Source organism: Engystomops pustulosus, chromosome 4 (assembly GCF_040894005.1).
Source record: "Engystomops pustulosus chromosome 4, aEngPut4.maternal, whole genome shotgun sequence".
In the NCBI taxonomy this organism is placed as follows: Eukaryota; Metazoa; Chordata; class Amphibia; order Anura; family Leptodactylidae; genus Engystomops; species Engystomops pustulosus.
In genome coordinates, this window is record NC_092414.1 from 211,191,460 (window position 1) to 211,211,000 (window position 19,541).

The 19,541-nt window shown below is 49.3% G+C and overlaps 21 non-coding genes across 21 annotated transcripts; all 21 read left to right on the top strand.

Moving 5' to 3' along the window:
• The first annotated feature begins 3,070 nt into the window (after window positions 1–3,070).
• TRNAI-AAU (transfer RNA isoleucine (anticodon AAU)) lies at window positions 3,071–3,144 on the top strand. Its single transcript has one exon. It is a non-coding gene; the product is annotated as a tRNA-Ile (tRNA).
• A 669-nt stretch (window positions 3,145–3,813) lies between these two features.
• TRNAI-AAU (transfer RNA isoleucine (anticodon AAU)) lies at window positions 3,814–3,887 on the top strand. Its single transcript has one exon. It is a non-coding gene; the product is annotated as a tRNA-Ile (tRNA).
• Window positions 3,888–4,556: 669 nt separating this feature from the next.
• TRNAI-AAU (transfer RNA isoleucine (anticodon AAU)) lies at window positions 4,557–4,630 on the top strand. Its single transcript has one exon. It is a non-coding gene; the product is annotated as a tRNA-Ile (tRNA).
• A 669-nt stretch (window positions 4,631–5,299) lies between these two features.
• Window positions 5,300–5,373, top strand: TRNAI-AAU (transfer RNA isoleucine (anticodon AAU)). The gene has a single exon. It is a non-coding gene; the product is annotated as a tRNA-Ile (tRNA).
• A 669-nt stretch (window positions 5,374–6,042) lies between these two features.
• TRNAI-AAU (transfer RNA isoleucine (anticodon AAU)) lies at window positions 6,043–6,116 on the top strand. Its single transcript has one exon. It is a non-coding gene; the product is annotated as a tRNA-Ile (tRNA).
• A 669-nt stretch (window positions 6,117–6,785) lies between these two features.
• On the top strand, window positions 6,786–6,859 carry TRNAI-AAU (transfer RNA isoleucine (anticodon AAU)). Its single transcript has one exon. It is a non-coding gene; the product is annotated as a tRNA-Ile (tRNA).
• Window positions 6,860–7,528: 669 nt separating this feature from the next.
• TRNAI-AAU (transfer RNA isoleucine (anticodon AAU)) lies at window positions 7,529–7,602 on the top strand. Its single transcript has one exon. It is a non-coding gene; the product is annotated as a tRNA-Ile (tRNA).
• A 669-nt stretch (window positions 7,603–8,271) lies between these two features.
• Window positions 8,272–8,345, top strand: TRNAI-AAU (transfer RNA isoleucine (anticodon AAU)). Its single transcript has one exon. It is a non-coding gene; the product is annotated as a tRNA-Ile (tRNA).
• A 669-nt stretch (window positions 8,346–9,014) lies between these two features.
• TRNAI-AAU (transfer RNA isoleucine (anticodon AAU)) lies at window positions 9,015–9,088 on the top strand. Its single transcript has one exon. It is a non-coding gene; the product is annotated as a tRNA-Ile (tRNA).
• A 669-nt stretch (window positions 9,089–9,757) lies between these two features.
• Window positions 9,758–9,831, top strand: TRNAI-AAU (transfer RNA isoleucine (anticodon AAU)). Its single transcript has one exon. It is a non-coding gene; the product is annotated as a tRNA-Ile (tRNA).
• Window positions 9,832–10,500: 669 nt separating this feature from the next.
• On the top strand, window positions 10,501–10,574 carry TRNAI-AAU (transfer RNA isoleucine (anticodon AAU)). Its single transcript has one exon. It is a non-coding gene; the product is annotated as a tRNA-Ile (tRNA).
• A 669-nt stretch (window positions 10,575–11,243) lies between these two features.
• Window positions 11,244–11,317, top strand: TRNAI-AAU (transfer RNA isoleucine (anticodon AAU)). The gene has a single exon. It is a non-coding gene; the product is annotated as a tRNA-Ile (tRNA).
• Window positions 11,318–11,986: 669 nt separating this feature from the next.
• On the top strand, window positions 11,987–12,060 carry TRNAI-AAU (transfer RNA isoleucine (anticodon AAU)). The gene has a single exon. It is a non-coding gene; the product is annotated as a tRNA-Ile (tRNA).
• A 669-nt stretch (window positions 12,061–12,729) lies between these two features.
• TRNAI-AAU (transfer RNA isoleucine (anticodon AAU)) lies at window positions 12,730–12,803 on the top strand. Its single transcript has one exon. It is a non-coding gene; the product is annotated as a tRNA-Ile (tRNA).
• A 669-nt stretch (window positions 12,804–13,472) lies between these two features.
• Window positions 13,473–13,546, top strand: TRNAI-AAU (transfer RNA isoleucine (anticodon AAU)). Its single transcript has one exon. It is a non-coding gene; the product is annotated as a tRNA-Ile (tRNA).
• Window positions 13,547–14,215: 669 nt separating this feature from the next.
• Window positions 14,216–14,289, top strand: TRNAI-AAU (transfer RNA isoleucine (anticodon AAU)). The gene has a single exon. It is a non-coding gene; the product is annotated as a tRNA-Ile (tRNA).
• Window positions 14,290–14,958: 669 nt separating this feature from the next.
• TRNAI-AAU (transfer RNA isoleucine (anticodon AAU)) lies at window positions 14,959–15,032 on the top strand. Its single transcript has one exon. It is a non-coding gene; the product is annotated as a tRNA-Ile (tRNA).
• A 669-nt stretch (window positions 15,033–15,701) lies between these two features.
• TRNAI-AAU (transfer RNA isoleucine (anticodon AAU)) lies at window positions 15,702–15,775 on the top strand. The gene has a single exon. It is a non-coding gene; the product is annotated as a tRNA-Ile (tRNA).
• A 669-nt stretch (window positions 15,776–16,444) lies between these two features.
• TRNAI-AAU (transfer RNA isoleucine (anticodon AAU)) lies at window positions 16,445–16,518 on the top strand. The gene has a single exon. It is a non-coding gene; the product is annotated as a tRNA-Ile (tRNA).
• Window positions 16,519–18,673: 2,155 nt separating this feature from the next.
• On the top strand, window positions 18,674–18,747 carry TRNAI-AAU (transfer RNA isoleucine (anticodon AAU)). The gene has a single exon. It is a non-coding gene; the product is annotated as a tRNA-Ile (tRNA).
• Window positions 18,748–19,416: 669 nt separating this feature from the next.
• Window positions 19,417–19,490, top strand: TRNAI-AAU (transfer RNA isoleucine (anticodon AAU)). Its single transcript has one exon. It is a non-coding gene; the product is annotated as a tRNA-Ile (tRNA).
• The last annotated feature ends 51 nt before the right edge of the window (window positions 19,491–19,541 follow it).

The following is a 19,541-nucleotide window of genomic DNA, read 5'->3' on the forward strand; positions in this document are numbered from 1 at the left end:
TTTCAATTGTGGGCAAACGGACCTTTAATCCCTTTTATTCGGTAGACATTCGGGCGGGTAGGGCCGGAAAGCATCAGAAGACCGAGCACATCACATATGGCCGGTTAGCTCAGTTGGTTAGAGCGTGGTGCTAATAACGCCAAGGTCGCGGGTTCGATCCCCGTACGGGCCAGTTCCTCCGCTTTTGGTGAGCTTTAGTAGGAGGACTGTTAAGCCCTTCTACCGGGTACAAAGTCATACGGGATGGGCCAGAAAGCGTCAGATGAATGGCCACAGCCCACGGCCGGTCAGGGGCCAGATTCTTGAATTTTGGTGAGCTCTCTGTTATATAGTGGACAGGTTGCAAAACTCTTTCATTTCCGGCGAGCTCAGTTGGTTAGAGCATTATGCTAATAATGCCAAAGTCTCCCGTTCCATCTGTGTAGTTGCCTGGCTTTTCTCATCAGAATTAGGTCGGACCTGTCGGCCCTTTTATCCAGCTAGACAGTCATTTAAGAAGGCCCAGAAAGTGTTGTTAGATTTGCCAAAATACATGACCAGTGAGCTGAGTTGGTTAGAGCATTCTGCTAATCATGCCAAAGCCTCTGGTTCGAGCCCTGTAGTCACCTGGCTCTAATCTTCCCAAGTAGCTTAGAGTGCGATGCTAATTACATTAAGGTCGCAGCCTCAACCCCTGTGTGAGCCAGGCTCTTTTTTTCTGAAGACCCACTGCTATCTTTTGGACAGGTTGCACAGCCCTTTCTTTTCAATTGTGGGCAAACGGACCTTTAATCCCTTTTATTCGGTAGACATTCGGGCGGGTAGGGCCGGAAAGCATCAGAAGACCGAGCACATCACATATGGCCGGTTAGCTCAGTTGGTTAGAGCGTGGTGCTAATAACGCCAAGGTCGCGGGTTCGATCCCCGTACGGGCCAGTTCCTCCGCTTTTGGTGAGCTTTAGTAGGAGGACTGTTAAGCCCTTCTACCGGGTACAAAGTCATACGGGATGGGCCAGAAAGCGTCAGATGAATGGCCACAGCCCACGGCCGGTCAGGGGCCAGATTCTTGAATTTTGGTGAGCTCTCTGTTATATAGTGGACAGGTTGCAAAACTCTTTCATTTCCGGCGAGCTCAGTTGGTTAGAGCATTATGCTAATAATGCCAAAGTCTCCCGTTCCATCTGTGTAGTTGCCTGGCTTTTCTCATCAGAATTAGGTCGGACCTGTCGGCCCTTTTATCCAGCTAGACAGTCATTTAAGAAGGCCCAGAAAGTGTTGTTAGATTTGCCAAAATACATGACCAGTGAGCTGAGTTGGTTAGAGCATTCTGCTAATCATGCCAAAGCCTCTGGTTCGAGCCCTGTAGTCACCTGGCTCTAATCTTCCCAAGTAGCTTAGAGTGCGATGCTAATTACATTAAGGTCGCAGCCTCAACCCCTGTGTGAGCCAGGCTCTTTTTTTCTGAAGACCCACTGCTATCTTTTGGACAGGTTGCACAGCCCTTTCTTTTCAATTGTGGGCAAACGGACCTTTAATCCCTTTTATTCGGTAGACATTCGGGCGGGTAGGGCCGGAAAGCATCAGAAGACCGAGCACATCACATATGGCCGGTTAGCTCAGTTGGTTAGAGCGTGGTGCTAATAACGCCAAGGTCGCGGGTTCGATCCCCGTACGGGCCAGTTCCTCCGCTTTTGGTGAGCTTTAGTAGGAGGACTGTTAAGCCCTTCTACCGGGTACAAAGTCATACGGGATGGGCCAGAAAGCGTCAGATGAATGGCCACAGCCCACGGCCGGTCAGGGGCCAGATTCTTGAATTTTGGTGAGCTCTCTGTTATATAGTGGACAGGTTGCAAAACTCTTTCATTTCCGGCGAGCTCAGTTGGTTAGAGCATTATGCTAATAATGCCAAAGTCTCCCGTTCCATCTGTGTAGTTGCCTGGCTTTTCTCATCAGAATTAGGTCGGACCTGTCGGCCCTTTTATCCAGCTAGACAGTCATTTAAGAAGGCCCAGAAAGTGTTGTTAGATTTGCCAAAATACATGACCAGTGAGCTGAGTTGGTTAGAGCATTCTGCTAATCATGCCAAAGCCTCTGGTTCGAGCCCTGTAGTCACCTGGCTCTAATCTTCCCAAGTAGCTTAGAGTGCGATGCTAATTACATTAAGGTCGCAGCCTCAACCCCTGTGTGAGCCAGGCTCTTTTTTTCTGAAGACCCACTGCTATCTTTTGGACAGGTTGCACAGCCCTTTCTTTTCAATTGTGGGCAAACGGACCTTTAATCCCTTTTATTCGGTAGACATTCGGGCGGGTAGGGCCGGAAAGCATCAGAAGACCGAGCACATCACATATGGCCGGTTAGCTCAGTTGGTTAGAGCGTGGTGCTAATAACGCCAAGGTCGCGGGTTCGATCCCCGTACGGGCCAGTTCCTCCGCTTTTGGTGAGCTTTAGTAGGAGGACTGTTAAGCCCTTCTACCGGGTACAAAGTCATACGGGATGGGCCAGAAAGCGTCAGATGAATGGCCACAGCCCACGGCCGGTCAGGGGCCAGATTCTTGAATTTTGGTGAGCTCTCTGTTATATAGTGGACAGGTTGCAAAACTCTTTCATTTCCGGCGAGCTCAGTTGGTTAGAGCATTATGCTAATAATGCCAAAGTCTCCCGTTCCATCTGTGTAGTTGCCTGGCTTTTCTCATCAGAATTAGGTCGGACCTGTCGGCCCTTTTATCCAGCTAGACAGTCATTTAAGAAGGCCCAGAAAGTGTTGTTAGATTTGCCAAAATACATGACCAGTGAGCTGAGTTGGTTAGAGCATTCTGCTAATCATGCCAAAGCCTCTGGTTCGAGCCCTGTAGTCACCTGGCTCTAATCTTCCCAAGTAGCTTAGAGTGCGATGCTAATTACATTAAGGTCGCAGCCTCAACCCCTGTGTGAGCCAGGCTCTTTTTTTCTGAAGACCCACTGCTATCTTTTGGACAGGTTGCACAGCCCTTTCTTTTCAATTGTGGGCAAACGGACCTTTAATCCCTTTTATTCGGTAGACATTCGGGCGGGTAGGGCCGGAAAGCATCAGAAGACCGAGCACATCACATATGGCCGGTTAGCTCAGTTGGTTAGAGCGTGGTGCTAATAACGCCAAGGTCGCGGGTTCGATCCCCGTACGGGCCAGTTCCTCCGCTTTTGGTGAGCTTTAGTAGGAGGACTGTTAAGCCCTTCTACCGGGTACAAAGTCATACGGGATGGGCCAGAAAGCGTCAGATGAATGGCCACAGCCCACGGCCGGTCAGGGGCCAGATTCTTGAATTTTGGTGAGCTCTCTGTTATATAGTGGACAGGTTGCAAAACTCTTTCATTTCCGGCGAGCTCAGTTGGTTAGAGCATTATGCTAATAATGCCAAAGTCTCCCGTTCCATCTGTGTAGTTGCCTGGCTTTTCTCATCAGAATTAGGTCGGACCTGTCGGCCCTTTTATCCAGCTAGACAGTCATTTAAGAAGGCCCAGAAAGTGTTGTTAGATTTGCCAAAATACATGACCAGTGAGCTGAGTTGGTTAGAGCATTCTGCTAATCATGCCAAAGCCTCTGGTTCGAGCCCTGTAGTCACCTGGCTCTAATCTTCCCAAGTAGCTTAGAGTGCGATGCTAATTACATTAAGGTCGCAGCCTCAACCCCTGTGTGAGCCAGGCTCTTTTTTTCTGAAGACCCACTGCTATCTTTTGGACAGGTTGCACAGCCCTTTCTTTTCAATTGTGGGCAAACGGACCTTTAATCCCTTTTATTCGGTAGACATTCGGGCGGGTAGGGCCGGAAAGCATCAGAAGACCGAGCACATCACATATGGCCGGTTAGCTCAGTTGGTTAGAGCGTGGTGCTAATAACGCCAAGGTCGCGGGTTCGATCCCCGTACGGGCCAGTTCCTCCGCTTTTGGTGAGCTTTAGTAGGAGGACTGTTAAGCCCTTCTACCGGGTACAAAGTCATACGGGATGGGCCAGAAAGCGTCAGATGAATGGCCACAGCCCACGGCCGGTCAGGGGCCAGATTCTTGAATTTTGGTGAGCTCTCTGTTATATAGTGGACAGGTTGCAAAACTCTTTCATTTCCGGCGAGCTCAGTTGGTTAGAGCATTATGCTAATAATGCCAAAGTCTCCCGTTCCATCTGTGTAGTTGCCTGGCTTTTCTCATCAGAATTAGGTCGGACCTGTCGGCCCTTTTATCCAGCTAGACAGTCATTTAAGAAGGCCCAGAAAGTGTTGTTAGATTTGCCAAAATACATGACCAGTGAGCTGAGTTGGTTAGAGCATTCTGCTAATCATGCCAAAGCCTCTGGTTCGAGCCCTGTAGTCACCTGGCTCTAATCTTCCCAAGTAGCTTAGAGTGCGATGCTAATTACATTAAGGTCGCAGCCTCAACCCCTGTGTGAGCCAGGCTCTTTTTTTCTGAAGACCCACTGCTATCTTTTGGACAGGTTGCACAGCCCTTTCTTTTCAATTGTGGGCAAACGGACCTTTAATCCCTTTTATTCGGTAGACATTCGGGCGGGTAGGGCCGGAAAGCATCAGAAGACCGAGCACATCACATATGGCCGGTTAGCTCAGTTGGTTAGAGCGTGGTGCTAATAACGCCAAGGTCGCGGGTTCGATCCCCGTACGGGCCAGTTCCTCCGCTTTTGGTGAGCTTTAGTAGGAGGACTGTTAAGCCCTTCTACCGGGTACAAAGTCATACGGGATGGGCCAGAAAGCGTCAGATGAATGGCCACAGCCCACGGCCGGTCAGGGGCCAGATTCTTGAATTTTGGTGAGCTCTCTGTTATATAGTGGACAGGTTGCAAAACTCTTTCATTTCCGGCGAGCTCAGTTGGTTAGAGCATTATGCTAATAATGCCAAAGTCTCCCGTTCCATCTGTGTAGTTGCCTGGCTTTTCTCATCAGAATTAGGTCGGACCTGTCGGCCCTTTTATCCAGCTAGACAGTCATTTAAGAAGGCCCAGAAAGTGTTGTTAGATTTGCCAAAATACATGACCAGTGAGCTGAGTTGGTTAGAGCATTCTGCTAATCATGCCAAAGCCTCTGGTTCGAGCCCTGTAGTCACCTGGCTCTAATCTTCCCAAGTAGCTTAGAGTGCGATGCTAATTACATTAAGGTCGCAGCCTCAACCCCTGTGTGAGCCAGGCTCTTTTTTTCTGAAGACCCACTGCTATCTTTTGGACAGGTTGCACAGCCCTTTCTTTTCAATTGTGGGCAAACGGACCTTTAATCCCTTTTATTCGGTAGACATTCGGGCGGGTAGGGCCGGAAAGCATCAGAAGACCGAGCACATCACATATGGCCGGTTAGCTCAGTTGGTTAGAGCGTGGTGCTAATAACGCCAAGGTCGCGGGTTCGATCCCCGTACGGGCCAGTTCCTCCGCTTTTGGTGAGCTTTAGTAGGAGGACTGTTAAGCCCTTCTACCGGGTACAAAGTCATACGGGATGGGCCAGAAAGCGTCAGATGAATGGCCACAGCCCACGGCCGGTCAGGGGCCAGATTCTTGAATTTTGGTGAGCTCTCTGTTATATAGTGGACAGGTTGCAAAACTCTTTCATTTCCGGCGAGCTCAGTTGGTTAGAGCATTATGCTAATAATGCCAAAGTCTCCCGTTCCATCTGTGTAGTTGCCTGGCTTTTCTCATCAGAATTAGGTCGGACCTGTCGGCCCTTTTATCCAGCTAGACAGTCATTTAAGAAGGCCCAGAAAGTGTTGTTAGATTTGCCAAAATACATGACCAGTGAGCTGAGTTGGTTAGAGCATTCTGCTAATCATGCCAAAGCCTCTGGTTCGAGCCCTGTAGTCACCTGGCTCTAATCTTCCCAAGTAGCTTAGAGTGCGATGCTAATTACATTAAGGTCGCAGCCTCAACCCCTGTGTGAGCCAGGCTCTTTTTTTCTGAAGACCCACTGCTATCTTTTGGACAGGTTGCACAGCCCTTTCTTTTCAATTGTGGGCAAACGGACCTTTAATCCCTTTTATTCGGTAGACATTCGGGCGGGTAGGGCCGGAAAGCATCAGAAGACCGAGCACATCACATATGGCCGGTTAGCTCAGTTGGTTAGAGCGTGGTGCTAATAACGCCAAGGTCGCGGGTTCGATCCCCGTACGGGCCAGTTCCTCCGCTTTTGGTGAGCTTTAGTAGGAGGACTGTTAAGCCCTTCTACCGGGTACAAAGTCATACGGGATGGGCCAGAAAGCGTCAGATGAATGGCCACAGCCCACGGCCGGTCAGGGGCCAGATTCTTGAATTTTGGTGAGCTCTCTGTTATATAGTGGACAGGTTGCAAAACTCTTTCATTTCCGGCGAGCTCAGTTGGTTAGAGCATTATGCTAATAATGCCAAAGTCTCCCGTTCCATCTGTGTAGTTGCCTGGCTTTTCTCATCAGAATTAGGTCGGACCTGTCGGCCCTTTTATCCAGCTAGACAGTCATTTAAGAAGGCCCAGAAAGTGTTGTTAGATTTGCCAAAATACATGACCAGTGAGCTGAGTTGGTTAGAGCATTCTGCTAATCATGCCAAAGCCTCTGGTTCGAGCCCTGTAGTCACCTGGCTCTAATCTTCCCAAGTAGCTTAGAGTGCGATGCTAATTACATTAAGGTCGCAGCCTCAACCCCTGTGTGAGCCAGGCTCTTTTTTTCTGAAGACCCACTGCTATCTTTTGGACAGGTTGCACAGCCCTTTCTTTTCAATTGTGGGCAAACGGACCTTTAATCCCTTTTATTCGGTAGACATTCGGGCGGGTAGGGCCGGAAAGCATCAGAAGACCGAGCACATCACATATGGCCGGTTAGCTCAGTTGGTTAGAGCGTGGTGCTAATAACGCCAAGGTCGCGGGTTCGATCCCCGTACGGGCCAGTTCCTCCGCTTTTGGTGAGCTTTAGTAGGAGGACTGTTAAGCCCTTCTACCGGGTACAAAGTCATACGGGATGGGCCAGAAAGCGTCAGATGAATGGCCACAGCCCACGGCCGGTCAGGGGCCAGATTCTTGAATTTTGGTGAGCTCTCTGTTATATAGTGGACAGGTTGCAAAACTCTTTCATTTCCGGCGAGCTCAGTTGGTTAGAGCATTATGCTAATAATGCCAAAGTCTCCCGTTCCATCTGTGTAGTTGCCTGGCTTTTCTCATCAGAATTAGGTCGGACCTGTCGGCCCTTTTATCCAGCTAGACAGTCATTTAAGAAGGCCCAGAAAGTGTTGTTAGATTTGCCAAAATACATGACCAGTGAGCTGAGTTGGTTAGAGCATTCTGCTAATCATGCCAAAGCCTCTGGTTCGAGCCCTGTAGTCACCTGGCTCTAATCTTCCCAAGTAGCTTAGAGTGCGATGCTAATTACATTAAGGTCGCAGCCTCAACCCCTGTGTGAGCCAGGCTCTTTTTTTCTGAAGACCCACTGCTATCTTTTGGACAGGTTGCACAGCCCTTTCTTTTCAATTGTGGGCAAACGGACCTTTAATCCCTTTTATTCGGTAGACATTCGGGCGGGTAGGGCCGGAAAGCATCAGAAGACCGAGCACATCACATATGGCCGGTTAGCTCAGTTGGTTAGAGCGTGGTGCTAATAACGCCAAGGTCGCGGGTTCGATCCCCGTACGGGCCAGTTCCTCCGCTTTTGGTGAGCTTTAGTAGGAGGACTGTTAAGCCCTTCTACCGGGTACAAAGTCATACGGGATGGGCCAGAAAGCGTCAGATGAATGGCCACAGCCCACGGCCGGTCAGGGGCCAGATTCTTGAATTTTGGTGAGCTCTCTGTTATATAGTGGACAGGTTGCAAAACTCTTTCATTTCCGGCGAGCTCAGTTGGTTAGAGCATTATGCTAATAATGCCAAAGTCTCCCGTTCCATCTGTGTAGTTGCCTGGCTTTTCTCATCAGAATTAGGTCGGACCTGTCGGCCCTTTTATCCAGCTAGACAGTCATTTAAGAAGGCCCAGAAAGTGTTGTTAGATTTGCCAAAATACATGACCAGTGAGCTGAGTTGGTTAGAGCATTCTGCTAATCATGCCAAAGCCTCTGGTTCGAGCCCTGTAGTCACCTGGCTCTAATCTTCCCAAGTAGCTTAGAGTGCGATGCTAATTACATTAAGGTCGCAGCCTCAACCCCTGTGTGAGCCAGGCTCTTTTTTTCTGAAGACCCACTGCTATCTTTTGGACAGGTTGCACAGCCCTTTCTTTTCAATTGTGGGCAAACGGACCTTTAATCCCTTTTATTCGGTAGACATTCGGGCGGGTAGGGCCGGAAAGCATCAGAAGACCGAGCACATCACATATGGCCGGTTAGCTCAGTTGGTTAGAGCGTGGTGCTAATAACGCCAAGGTCGCGGGTTCGATCCCCGTACGGGCCAGTTCCTCCGCTTTTGGTGAGCTTTAGTAGGAGGACTGTTAAGCCCTTCTACCGGGTACAAAGTCATACGGGATGGGCCAGAAAGCGTCAGATGAATGGCCACAGCCCACGGCCGGTCAGGGGCCAGATTCTTGAATTTTGGTGAGCTCTCTGTTATATAGTGGACAGGTTGCAAAACTCTTTCATTTCCGGCGAGCTCAGTTGGTTAGAGCATTATGCTAATAATGCCAAAGTCTCCCGTTCCATCTGTGTAGTTGCCTGGCTTTTCTCATCAGAATTAGGTCGGACCTGTCGGCCCTTTTATCCAGCTAGACAGTCATTTAAGAAGGCCCAGAAAGTGTTGTTAGATTTGCCAAAATACATGACCAGTGAGCTGAGTTGGTTAGAGCATTCTGCTAATCATGCCAAAGCCTCTGGTTCGAGCCCTGTAGTCACCTGGCTCTAATCTTCCCAAGTAGCTTAGAGTGCGATGCTAATTACATTAAGGTCGCAGCCTCAACCCCTGTGTGAGCCAGGCTCTTTTTTTCTGAAGACCCACTGCTATCTTTTGGACAGGTTGCACAGCCCTTTCTTTTCAATTGTGGGCAAACGGACCTTTAATCCCTTTTATTCGGTAGACATTCGGGCGGGTAGGGCCGGAAAGCATCAGAAGACCGAGCACATCACATATGGCCGGTTAGCTCAGTTGGTTAGAGCGTGGTGCTAATAACGCCAAGGTCGCGGGTTCGATCCCCGTACGGGCCAGTTCCTCCGCTTTTGGTGAGCTTTAGTAGGAGGACTGTTAAGCCCTTCTACCGGGTACAAAGTCATACGGGATGGGCCAGAAAGCGTCAGATGAATGGCCACAGCCCACGGCCGGTCAGGGGCCAGATTCTTGAATTTTGGTGAGCTCTCTGTTATATAGTGGACAGGTTGCAAAACTCTTTCATTTCCGGCGAGCTCAGTTGGTTAGAGCATTATGCTAATAATGCCAAAGTCTCCAGTTCCATCTGTGTAGTTGCCTGGCTTTTCTCATCAGAATTAGGTCGGACCTGTCGGCCCTTTTATCCAGCTAGACAGTCATTTAAGAAGGCCCAGAAAGTGTTGTTAGATTTGCCAAAATACATGACCAGTGAGCTGAGTTGGTTAGAGCATTCTGCTAATCATGCCAAAGCCTCTGGTTCGAGCCCTGTAGTCACCTGGCTCTAATCTTCCCAAGTAGCTTAGAGTGCGATGCTAATTACATTAAGGTCGCAGCCTCAACCCCTGTGTGAGCCAGGCTCTTTTTTTCTGAAGACCCACTGCTATCTTTTGGACAGGTTGCACAGCCCTTTCTTTTCAATTGTGGGCAAACGGACCTTTAATCCCTTTTATTCGGTAGACATTCGGGCGGGTAGGGCCGGAAAGCATCAGAAGACCGAGCACATCACATATGGCCGGTTAGCTCAGTTGGTTAGAGCGTGGTGCTAATAACGCCAAGGTCGCGGGTTCGATCCCCGTACGGGCCAGTTCCTCCGCTTTTGGTGAGCTTTAGTAGGAGGACTGTTAAGCCCTTCTACCGGGTACAAAGTCATACGGGATGGGCCAGAAAGCGTCAGATGAATGGCCACAGCCCACGGCCGGTCAGGGGCCAGATTCTTGAATTTTGGTGAGCTCTCTGTTATATAGTGGACAGGTTGCAAAACTCTTTCATTTCCGGCGAGCTCAGTTGGTTAGAGCATTATGCTAATAATGCCAAAGTCTCCAGTTCCATCTGTGTAGTTGCCTGGCTTTTCTCATCAGAATTAGGTCGGACCTGTCGGCCCTTTTATCCAGCTAGACAGTCATTTAAGAAGGCCCAGAAAGTGTTGTTAGATTTGCCAAAATACATGACCAGTGAGCTGAGTTGGTTAGAGCATTCTGCTAATCATGCCAAAGCCTCTGGTTCGAGCCCTGTAGTCACCTGGCTCTAATCTTCCCAAGTAGCTTAGAGTGCGATGCTAATTACATTAAGGTCGCAGCCTCAACCCCTGTGTGAGCCAGGCTCTTTTTTTCTGAAGACCCACTGCTATCTTTTGGACAGGTTGCACAGCCCTTTCTTTTCAATTGTGGGCAAACGGACCTTTAATCCCTTTTATTCGGTAGACATTCGGGCGGGTAGGGCCGGAAAGCATCAGAAGACCGAGCACATCACATATGGCCGGTTAGCTCAGTTGGTTAGAGCGTGGTGCTAATAACGCCAAGGTCGCGGGTTCGATCCCCGTACGGGCCAGTTCCTCCGCTTTTGGTGAGCTTTAGTAGGAGGACTGTTAAGCCCTTCTACCGGGTACAAAGTCATACGGGATGGGCCAGAAAGCGTCAGATGAATGGCCACAGCCCACGGCCGGTCAGGGGCCAGATTCTTGAATTTTGGTGAGCTCTCTGTTATATAGTGGACAGGTTGCAAAACTCTTTCATTTCCGGCGAGCTCAGTTGGTTAGAGCATTATGCTAATAATGCCAAAGTCTCCAGTTCCATCTGTGTAGTTGCCTGGCTTTTCTCATCAGAATTAGGTCGGACCTGTCGGCCCTTTTATCCAGCTAGACAGTCATTTAAGAAGGCCCAGAAAGTGTTGTTAGATTTGCCAAAATACATGACCAGTGAGCTGAGTTGGTTAGAGCATTCTGCTAATCATGCCAAAGCCTCTGGTTCGAGCCCTGTAGTCACCTGGCTCTAATCTTCCCAAGTAGCTTAGAGTGCGATGCTAATTACATTAAGGTCGCAGCCTCAACCCCTGTGTGAGCCAGGCTCTTTTTTTCTGAAGACCCACTGCTATCTTTTGGACAGGTTGCACAGCCCTTTCTTTTCAATTGTGGGCAAACGGACCTTTAATCCCTTTTATTCGGTAGACATTCGGGCGGGTAGGGCCGGAAAGCATCAGAAGACCGAGCACATCACATATGGCCGGTTAGCTCAGTTGGTTAGAGCGTGGTGCTAATAACGCCAAGGTCGCGGGTTCGATCCCCGTACGGGCCAGTTCCTCCGCTTTTGGTGAGCTTTAGTAGGAGGACTGTTAAGCCCTTCTACCGGGTACAAAGTCATACGGGATGGGCCAGAAAGCGTCAGATGAATGGCCACAGCCCACGGCCGGTCAGGGGCCAGATTCTTGAATTTTGGTGAGCTCTCTGTTATATAGTGGACAGGTTGCAAAACTCTTTCATTTCCGGCGAGCTCAGTTGGTTAGAGCATTATGCTAATAATGCCAAAGTCTCCAGTTCCATCTGTGTAGTTGCCTGGCTTTTCTCATCAGAATTAGGTCGGACCTGTCGGCCCTTTTATCCAGCTAGACAGTCATTTAAGAAGGCCCAGAAAGTGTTGTTAGATTTGCCAAAATACATGACCAGTGAGCTGAGTTGGTTAGAGCATTCTGCTAATCATGCCAAAGCCTCTGGTTCGAGCCCTGTAGTCACCTGGCTCTAATCTTCCCAAGTAGCTTAGAGTGCGATGCTAATTACATTAAGGTCGCAGCCTCAACCCCTGTGTGAGCCAGGCTCTTTTTTTCTGAAGACCCACTGCTATCTTTTGGACAGGTTGCACAGCCCTTTCTTTTCAATTGTGGGCAAACGGACCTTTAATCCCTTTTATTCGGTAGACATTCGGGCGGGTAGGGCCGGAAAGCATCAGAAGACCGAGCACATCACATATGGCCGGTTAGCTCAGTTGGTTAGAGCGTGGTGCTAATAACGCCAAGGTCGCGGGTTCGATCCCCGTACGGGCCAGTTCCTCCGCTTTTGGTGAGCTTTAGTAGGAGGACTGTTAAGCCCTTCTACCGGGTACAAAGTCATACGGGATGGGCCAGAAAGCGTCAGATGAATGGCCACAGCCCACGGCCGGTCAGGGGCCAGATTCTTGAATTTTGGTGAGCTCTCTGTTATATAGTGGACAGGTTGCAAAACTCTTTCATTTCCGGCGAGCTCAGTTGGTTAGAGCATTATGCTAATAATGCCAAAGTCTCCAGTTCCATCTGTGTAGTTGCCTGGCTTTTCTCATCAGAATTAGGTCGGACCTGTCGGCCCTTTTATCCAGCTAGACAGTCATTTAAGAAGGCCCAGAAAGTGTTGTTAGATTTGCCAAAATACATGACCAGTGAGCTGAGTTGGTTAGAGCATTCTGCTAATCATGCCAAAGCCTCTGGTTCGAGCCCTGTAGTCACCTGGCTCTAATCTTCCCAAGTAGCTTAGAGTGCGATGCTAATTACATTAAGGTCGCAGCCTCAACCCCTGTGTGAGCCAGGCTCTTTTTTTCTGAAGACCCACTGCTATCTTTTGGACAGGTTGCACAGCCCTTTCTTTTCAATTGTGGGCAAACGGACCTTTAATCCCTTTTATTCGGTAGACATTCGGGCGGGTAGGGCCGGAAAGCATCAGAAGACCGAGCACATCACATATGGCCGGTTAGCTCAGTTGGTTAGAGCGTGGTGCTAATAACGCCAAGGTCGCGGGTTCGATCCCCGTACGGGCCAGTTCCTCCGCTTTTGGTGAGCTTTAGTAGGAGGACTGTTAAGCCCTTCTACCGGGTACAAAGTCATACGGGATGGGCCAGAAAGCGTCAGATGAATGGCCACAGCCCACGGCCGGTCAGGGGCCAGATTCTTGAATTTTGGTGAGCTCTCTGTTATATAGTGGACAGGTTGCAAAACTCTTTCATTTCCGGCGAGCTCAGTTGGTTAGAGCATTATGCTAATAATGCCAAAGTCTCCAGTTCCATCTGTGTAGTTGCCTGGCTTTTCTCATCAGAATTAGGTCGGACCTGTCGGCCCTTTTATCCAGCTAGACAGTCATTTAAGAAGGCCCAGAAAGTGTTGTTAGATTTGCCAAAATACATGACCAGTGAGCTGAGTTGGTTAGAGCATTCTGCTAATCATGCCAAAGCCTCTGGTTCGAGCCCTGTAGTCACCTGGCTCTAATCTTCCCAAGTAGCTTAGAGTGCGATGCTAATTACATTAAGGTCGCAGCCTCAACCCCTGTGTGAGCCAGGCTCTTTTTTTCTGAAGACCCACTGCTATCTTTTGGACAGGTTGCACAGCCCTTTCTTTTCAATTGTGGGCAAACGGACCTTTAATCCCTTTTATTCGGTAGACATTCGGGCGGGTAGGGCCGGAAAGCATCAGAAGACCGAGCACATCACATATGGCCGGTTAGCTCAGTTGGTTAGAGCGTGGTGCTAATAACGCCAAGGTCGCGGGTTCGATCCCCGTACGGGCCAGTTCCTCCGCTTTTGGTGAGCTTTAGTAGGAGGACTGTTAAGCCCTTCTACCGGGTACAAAGTCATACGGGATGGGCCAGAAAGCGTCAGATGAATGGCCACAGCCCACGGCCGGTCAGGGGCCAGATTCTTGAATTTTGGTGAGCTCTCTGTTATATAGTGGACAGGTTGCAAAACTCTTTCATTTCCGGCGAGCTCAGTTGGTTAGAGCATTATGCTAATAATGCCAAAGTCTCCAGTTCCATCTGTGTAGTTGCCTGGCTTTTCTCATCAGAATTAGGTCGGACCTGTCGGCCCTTTTATCCAGCTAGACAGTCATTTAAGAAGGCCCAGAAAGTGTTGTTAGATTTGCCAAAATACATGACCAGTGAGCTGAGTTGGTTAGAGCATTCTGCTAATCATGCCAAAGCCTCTGGTTCGAGCCCTGTAGTCACCTGGCTCTAATCTTCCCAAGTAGCTTAGAGTGCGATGCTAATTACATTAAGGTCGCAGCCTCAACCCCTGTGTGAGCCAGGCTCTTTTTTTCTGAAGACCCACAGCTATCTTTTGGACAGGTTGCACAGCCCTTTCTTTTCAATTGTGGGCAAACGGACCTTTAATCCCTTTTATTCGGTAGACATTCGGGCGGGTAGGGCCGGAAAGCATCAGAAGACCGAGCACATCACATATGGCCGGTTAGCTCAGTTGGTTAGAGCGTGGTGCTAATAACGCCAAGGTCGCGGGTTCGATCCCCGTACGGGCCAGTTCCTCCGCTTTTGGTGAGCTTTAGTAGGAGGACTGTTAAGCCCTTCTACCGGGTACAAAGTCATACGGGATGGGCCAGAAAGCGTCAGATGAATGGCCACAGCCCACGGCCGGTCAGGGGCCAGATTCTTGAATTTTGGTGAGCTCTCTGTTATATAGTGGACAGGTTGCAAAACTCTTTCATTTCCGGCGAGCTCAGTTGGTTAGAGCATTATGCTAATAATGCCAAAGTCTCCAGTTCCATCTGTGTAGTTGCCTGGCTTTTCTCATCAGAATTAGGTCGGACCTGTCGGCCCTTTTATCCAGCTAGACAGTCATTTAAGAAGGCCCAGAAAGTGTTGTTAGATTTGCCAAAATACATGACCAGTGAGCTGAGTTGGTTAGAGCATTCTGCTAATCATGCCAAAGCCTCTGGTTCGAGCCCTGTAGTCACCTGGCTCTAATCTTCCCAAGTAGCTTAGAGTGCGATGCTAATTACATTAAGGTCGCAGCCTCAACCCCTGTGTGAGCCAGGCTCTTTTTTTCTGAAGACCCACTGCTATCTTTTGGACAGGTTGCACAGCCCTTTCTTTTCAATTGTGGGCAAACGGACCTTTAATCCCTTTTATTCGGTAGACATTCGGGCGGGTAGGGCCGGAAAGCATCAGAAGACCGAGCACATCACATATGGCCGGTTAGCTCAGTTGGTTAGAGCGTGGTGCTAATAACGCCAAGGTCGCGGGTTCGATCCCCGTACGGGCCAGTTCCTCCGCTTTTGGTGAGCTTTAGTAGGAGGACTGTTAAGCCCTTCTACCGGGTACAAAGTCATACGGGATGGGCCAGAAAGCGTCAGATGAATGGCCACAGCCCACGGCCGGTCAGGGGCCAGATTCTTGAATTTTGGTGAGCTCTCTGTTATATAGTGGACAGGTTGCAAAACTCTTTCATTTCCGGCGAGCTCAGTTGGTTAGAGCATTATGCTAATAATGCCAAAGTCTCCAGTTCCATCTGTGTAGTTGCCTGGCTTTTCTCATCAGAATTAGGTCGGACCTGTCGGCCCTTTTATCCAGCTAGACAGTCATTTAAGAAGGCCCAGAAAGTGTTGTTAGATTTGCCAAAATACATGACCAGTGAGCTGAGTTGGTTAGAGCATTCTGCTAATCATGCCAAAGCCTCTGGTTCGAGCCCTGTAGTCACCTGGCTCTAATCTTCCCAAGTAGCTTAGAGTGCGAAGCTAATTACATTAAGGTCGCAGCCTCAACCCCTGTGTGAGCCAGGCTCTTTTTTTCTGAAGACCCACTGCTATCTTTTGGACAGGTTGCACAGCCCTTTCTTTTCAATTGTGGGCAAACGGACCTTTAATCCCTTTTATTCGGTAGACATTCGGGCGGGTAGGGCCGGAAAGCATCAGAAGACCGAGCACATCACATATGGCCGGTTAGCTCAGTTGGTTAGAGCGTGGTGCTAATAACGCCAAGGTCGCGGGTTCGATCCCCGTACGGGCCAGTTCCTCCGCTTTTGGTGAGCTTTAGTAGGAGGACTGTTAAGCCCTTCTACCGGGTACAAAGTCATACGGGATGGGCCAGAAAGCGTCAGATGAATGGCCACAGCCCACGGCCGGTCAGGGGCCAGATTCTTGAATTTTGGTGAGCTCTCTGTTATATAGTGGACAGGTTGCAAAACTCTTTCATTTCCGGCGAGCTCAGTTGGTTAGAGCATTATGCTAATAATGCCAAAGTCTCCAGTTCCATCTGTGTAGTTGCCTGGCTTTTCTCATCAGAATTAGGTCGGACCTGTCGGCCCTTTTATCCAGCTAGACAGTCATTTAAGAAGGCCCAGAAAGTGTTGTTAGATTTGCCAAAATACATGACCAGTGAGCTGAGTTGGTTAGAGCATTCTGCTAATCATGCCAAAGCCTCTGGTTCGAGCCCTGTAGTCACCTGGCTCTAATCTTCCCAAGTAGCTTAGAGTGCGATGCTAATTACATTAAGGTCGCAGCCTCAACCCCTGTGTGAGCCAGGCTCTTTTTTTCTGAAGACCCACTGCTATCTTTTGGACAGGTTGCACAGCCCTTTCTTTTCAATTGTGGGCAAACGGACCTTTAATCCCTTTTATTCGGTAGACATTCGGGCGGGTAGGGCCGGAAAGCATCAGAAGACCGAGCACATCACATATGGCCGGTTAGCTCAGTTGGTTAGAGCGTGGTGCTAATAACGCCAAGGTCGCGGGTTCGATCCCCGTACGGGCCAGTTCCTCCGCTTTTGGTGAGCTTTAGTAGGAGGACTGTTAAGCCCTTCTACCGGGTACAAAGTCATACGGGATGGGCCAGAAAGCGTCAGATGAATGGCCACAGCCCACGGCCGGTCAGGGGCCAGATTCTTGAATTTTGGTGAGCTCTCTGTTATATAGTGGACAGGTTGCAAAACTCTTTCATTTCCGGCGAGCTCAGTTGGTTAGAGCATTATGCTAATAATGCCAAAGTCTCCAGTTCCATCTGTGTAGTTGCCTGGCTTTTCTCATCAGAATTAGGTCGGACCTGTCGGCCCTTTTATCCAGCTAGACAGTCATTTAAGAAGGCCCAGAAAGTGTTGTTAGATTTGCCAAAATACATGACCAGTGAGCTGAGTTGGTTAGAGCATTCTGCTAATCATGCCAAAGCCTCTGGTTCGAGCCCTGTAGTCACCTGGCTCTAATCTTCCCAAGTAGCTTAGAGTGCGATGCTAATTACATTAAGGTCGCAGCCTCAACCCCTGTGTGAGCCAGGCTCTTTTTTTCTGAAGACCCACTGCTATCTTTTGGACAGGTTGCACAGCCCTTTCTTTTCAATTGTGGGCAAACGGACCTTTAATCCCTTTTATTCGGTAGACATTCGGGCGGGTAGGGCCGGAAAGCATCAGAAGACCGAGCACATCACATATGGCCGGTTAGCTCAGTTGGTTAGAGCGTGGTGCTAATAACGCCAAGGTCGCGGGTTCGATCCCCGTATGGGCCAGTTCCTCCGCTTTTGGTGAGCTTTAGTAGGAGGACTGTTAAGCCCTTCTACCGGGTACAAAGTCATACGGGATGGGCCAGAAAGCGTCAGATGAATGGCCACAGCCCACGGCCGGTCAGGGGCCAGATTCTTGAATTTTGGTGAGCTCTCTGTTATATAGTGGACAGGTTGCAAAACTCTTTCATTTCCGGCGAGCTCAGTTGGTTAGAGCATTATGCTAATAATGCCAAAGTCTCCAGTTCCATCTGTGTAGTTGCCTGGCTTTTCTCATCAGAATTAGGTCGGACCTGTCGGCCCTTTTATCCAGCTAGACAGTCATTTAAGAAGGCCCAGAAAGTGTTGTTAGATTTGCCAAAATACATGACCAGTGAGCTGAGTTGGTTAGAGCATTCTGCTAATCATGCCAAAGCCTCTGGTTCGAGCCCTGTAGTCACCTGGCTCTAATCTTCCCAAGTAGCTTAGAGTGCGATGCTAATTACATTAAGGTCGCAGCCTCAACCCCTGTGTGAGCCAGGCTCTTTTTTTCTGAAGACCCACTGCTATCTTTTGGACAGGTTGCACAGCCCTTTCTTTTCAATTGTGGGCAAACGGACCTTTAATCCCTTTTATTCGGTAGACATTCGGGCGGGTAGGGCCGGAAAGCATCAGAAGACCGAGCACATCACATATGGCCGGTTAGCTCAGTTGGTTAGAGCGTGGTGCTAATAACGCCAAGGTCGCGGGTTCGATCCCCGTACGTGCCAGTTCCTCCGCTTTTGGTGAGCTTTAGTAGGAGGACTGTTAAGCCCTTCTACCGGGTACAAAGTCATACGGGATGGGCCAGAAATGGTCAGATGAATGGCCACAGCCCACGGCCGGTCAGGGGCCAGATTCTTGAATTTTGGATAGCTCTCTGTTATATAGTGGACAGGTTGCAAAACTCTTTCATTTCCGGCGAGCTCAGTTGGTTAGAGCATTATGCTAATAATGCCAAAGTCTCCAGTTCCATCTGTGTAGTTGCCTGGCTTTTCTCATCAGAATTAGGTCGGACCTGTCGGCCCTTTTATCCAGCTAGACAGTCATTTAAGAAGGCCCAGAAAGTGTTGTTAGATTTGCCAAAATACATGACCAGTGAGCTGAGTTGGTTAGAGCATTCTGCTAATCATGCCAAAGCCTCTGGTTCGAGCCCTGTAGTCACCTGGCTCTAATCTTCCCAAGTAGCTTAGAGTGCGATGCTAATTACATTAAGGTCGCAGCCTCAACCCCTGTGTGAGCCAGGCTCTTTTTTTCTGAAGACCCACTGCTATCTTTTGGACAGGTTGCACAGCCCTTTCTTTTCAATTGTGGGCAAACGGACCTTTAATCCCTTTTATTCGGTAGACATTCGGGCGGGTAGGGCCGGAAAGCATCAGAAGACCGAGCACATCACATATGGCCGGTTAGCTCAGTTGGTTAGAGCGTGGTGCTAATAACGCCAAGGTCGCGGGTTCGATCCCCGTACGGGCCAGTTCCTCTGCTTTTGGTGAGCTTTAGTAGGAGGACTGTTAAGCCCTTCTACCGGGTACAAAGTCATACGGGATGGGCCAGAAAGCGTCAGATGAATGGCCACAGCCCACGGCCGGTCAGGGGCCAGATTCTTGAATTTTGGTGAGCTCTCTGTTATATAGTGGACAGGTTGCAAAACTCTTTCATTTCCGGCGAGCTCAGTTGGTTAGAGCATTATGCTAATAATGCCAAAGTCTCCAGTTCCATCTGTGTAGTTGCCTGGCTTTTCTCATCAGAATTAGGTCGGACCTGTCGGCCCTTTTATCCAGCTAGACAGTCATTTAAGAAGGCCCAGAAAGTGTTGTTAGATTTGCCAAAATACATGACCAGTGAGCTGAGTTGGTTAGAGCATTCTGCTAATCATGCCAAAGCCTCTGGTTCGAGCCCTGTAGTCACCTGGCTCTAATCTTCCCAAGTAGCTTAGAGTGCGATGCTAATTACATTAAGGTCGCAGCCTCAACCCCTGTGTGAGCCAGGCTCTTTTTTTCTGAAGACCCACTGCTATCTTTTGGACAGGTTGCACAGCCCTTTCTTTTCAATTGTGGGCAAACGGACCTTTAATCCCTTTTATTCGGTAGGCATTCGGGCGGGTAGGGCCGGAAAGCATCAGAAGACCGAGCACATCACATATGGCCGGTTAGCTCAGTTGGTTAGAGCGTGGTGCTAATAACGCCAAGGTCGCGGGTTCGATCCCCGTACGGGCCAGTTCCTCCGCTTTTGGTGAGCTTTAGTAGGAGGACTGTTAAGCCCTTCTAC